This window comes from Vulpes vulpes, chromosome 12, assembly GCF_048418805.1.
Source record: "Vulpes vulpes isolate BD-2025 chromosome 12, VulVul3, whole genome shotgun sequence".
NCBI classification, from domain to species: domain Eukaryota; kingdom Metazoa; phylum Chordata; class Mammalia; order Carnivora; family Canidae; genus Vulpes; species Vulpes vulpes.
Genome location: NC_132791.1, coordinates 130,531,445 through 130,534,851, shown reverse-complemented (window position 1 = coordinate 130,534,851; position 3,407 = coordinate 130,531,445).

Here is a 3,407-nt window from a genome sequence, read left to right as displayed (position 1 = left end):
GGGGTCGGTCTGGAACAAGAGAAGCACTAACCAAGTAGCCGCTGCTGGAGGAAGCCAAGATGGAATAGCTTTAGTTGAGAGTGGTGAGGGACAGCGAGACGAGGCCCGGCTGGGGTCCAACAGGAAGCATAAGGAATGGAATGTGTGGCAAACAGGTCAATGTTGGGGTTTGAAAGCAAGTCAGGACCAGCAAGTATGGCATCAGGCCATCGTGTCCAATTCGGTGGCCACTGTGTGCATGGGCTCCTGAGCACTTAAAGGGTGGCTAGTACCACTGAAGAGCTGAATTTTTAATTTCTGTTTCATTTTAATTAAATATATTGAAAAATTTAAATGGAGCCAATGTAAAATATTTTTTTCTACTGAATACATCCCTATTGTTTTGATAGGATTGCATTTCCGTTTAAGTGTTGAATCGTGGGAGATGTTACTGTGGTGTATAGTGTGCATTTTGGGCTAGTATCTTTTCTGGTATGCCACATAAACACATCCCCAGCCTAGCTGGTGTCAACAAAATGAGCTAATGATGTTTCCTACACACCAGTGTAACATTGTGACATGATTACCGGGTTGTTTATTCAGGTAGCATAAGTTATAGTGATATCTATGTAAATTGAAATTGGTAAAGTAGGTGGATATACTTACTATTTTAATTATATTATTCAAATTTTAAATTTAAGTATGGACAAAATTTTAAGTTTAAAACTAGGGCATACTAAATATGTAGAATCAAATGGAGATGCAGAAGCTAGTCCCCAAACCAGAGCAGGAAAGAAAAAAAAAGACTGGAAGAAGATATGCCTCAAATTTCACAGTGAATGGCAATTGCAGTTTATGACAGAGGAAAATGAAAAAGCTATTTGCTTGATGTATACATTTTCTCTAAGACAATAAGGTACATAATATTAGGGACATTTTCAGCAACTTTGTACTGAATTTGATGTTTCCTCCTCTAGTCAGAAAAGTTTTGAAAAGAGTAAGTTAGTTCTCTGAAATCAGAAATAAATATCTAGTATAATTTTTAAAAATTACATTTAACCAGATCTCAGTTTGCAATTTAGCTGGATGTTAAATGGCTTAGATTCTTACCCAGGAAAGAAAATCATTTTAAAAGTTTACTCATTATTTTTTTAAAGTAATCTCTAGGGACGCCTGGGTGGCTCAGTGGTTGAGCATCTGCCTTCGGCTCAGGGGTCCTGGGGTCCTGGGATCAAGTCCCACATCGGGCTCCCTGCATGGGCCCTGCTTCTCTCTCTGCCTATGTCTCTGCCTCTCTCTGTCTCTCATGAATAAATCTTAAAAAAAAAAAGTAATCTCTACAACCCAACATGGGGCTTAAACTCATAACCCTGGGATCAAGAGTCACACCTCCTCCTGACTACAGCCAGGTACCCCGAGAAAATAATTTTTAGATGGCAACATGGTAAAAGCCATTATTATTTCAGTTATGGAAATGTTGTTATAAAATTATTAGGAAAAGAGTAAAAATCATATTTTACAAAAAGTGAAATACCTTTGATGAAGTCACCAAACCATTGCCCATAGAGCACAAGCCTTTTTAAAGAATTTCAAAGATCATTTGATTCAAAATTTGTCAGATTGCAACTACTATTTTTTAGTTTTAGATGAGTCATGCCTGTTTAATACTTGAGTATGTTTTGTCTTCATGGACTTCCAAATTTAGGAAGAAGTATTCTTAACTCATAGACTAAAAAGTCAAACTCTGACATAGATATATTTGGAACTTTTATGACTATCAAAGAATTTCAGATAAATATGGAAAAATATTAGTTCTATCAAATAGCTTTAGTTTTTAGGTCAAAAATGTAGATTTATAGGAGTTTTAGAACAAGAGGCTGATGTTTCCCTCATTGCTTTGTTTTACCATGTGATAATATTGAAAATATTTTTTGCTCAGTTTTCCAAATCAGACTCATGGAAAGTGTCATATATATTTATTAAAATTGTCTAATTTATACATGCAGATGCTATGAATCAGCACCATTTGATGTAACTGTTGCAGGAGTAGAAGACACTGAATGGGGCAGTCTTGTGTTGTTTATCAATATTCATTGATATTGTAAAAGATTGTTTGGAACAACTTGTGTATGTGAATCTACTTTTTTGAAGTATGAATTTTTTGAAATTTGATACAGTTCAAGTATTTTGATATAAATTTTGCATCTGAGAAACTCTTTATCTCTCCTTCTATTCTGAATGACATCCTTGCTGGGTAGAGTATGCTTGGCTGCAGATTTTTCCCGTATGCATGTTGAAGATCTCATGCCACTCCCTTCTGGCCTGCCAAGTTTATGCTGAAAAAATCTGTGCTAGACTAATGGGATTTCCCTTGTATGTGTCTTCTTTTATCTTGCTGTTTTTAATTTTTTTCTTTATCACTACTTTTTGCCATTTTAACTACAACTATGTCCTCATGTGGATCTGCTTTTGTTTTGCTGTGGGTTCTCTGTGTCTCCTGGATCTAGATTTCTATTTCCTTCTCCAGATTAGGGAAGTTTCCAGCTATTGTATTGTCACATAAATTTTCTGTCCCCTTTTCTCTCTTCTTCTGGGACTCATGTTATTCAAATATTATTACATTATATGCTCATGAGATGAGCATATAATCCCCTACTTCATGCCCCAGGCACTCTTCAGATCACTGTTTCCACACTATATGTCTGCAGGCTGTTTGCTCTGCCTTCTCTCCCACCATGCTCTTGCCAAGCCCAACCTGCTGACCTTTGCAACTCCAGCCTTTGAGCTTCTCTGGTTGCAAGAACTCACAAAAATCAGCCCCTTTCTTTTTCCCAGCAAATGGCTTTGGGGATTCATTTTCCCATGTGCTCCCCTGTGTGTTGCCCTGTCTCTGTCTCTTCTCTGTGACCATGGCTCCCTCCCTACTATGATGACCACAATCCCCTTCTCTCCTAAGCCACATCTCCACACTTCTACCTTCTTTGATGTGGCCTCTTCCCTTCCTTTAGTGGTGAAGTTTGTTCTGTCAGTGTTCAGGTTGATTTCTGGGTATTTAGAATGATTCTATAGTTATCCAGTTGTGTTTGTGGGACAAGGTGAGCCTAGGGTCCTCTTACTTCACCATTTTCCCAACTCCAAAAGTAAGCATCTGAATTAAGATGTGTTATAAGCATAAAATACACAGGGATCTTGAAAATATTAGAAATAAAAATATTTTTGTATTGATTACATGTTGAAATGATAATAATATGGATATATTGAGTTAAGTAAAATACATAATGACAATTTCACTCTTTTTACTTTTTAAAAAATATGGCTACTAGAAAATTTTAAATTATATATGTAGCTCACATATTTCCATTGGACAGTGCAAGTCTGAGGGTCTTGTCACAAACTATCTAGGACTGTATATAACCCACCTTTCATTC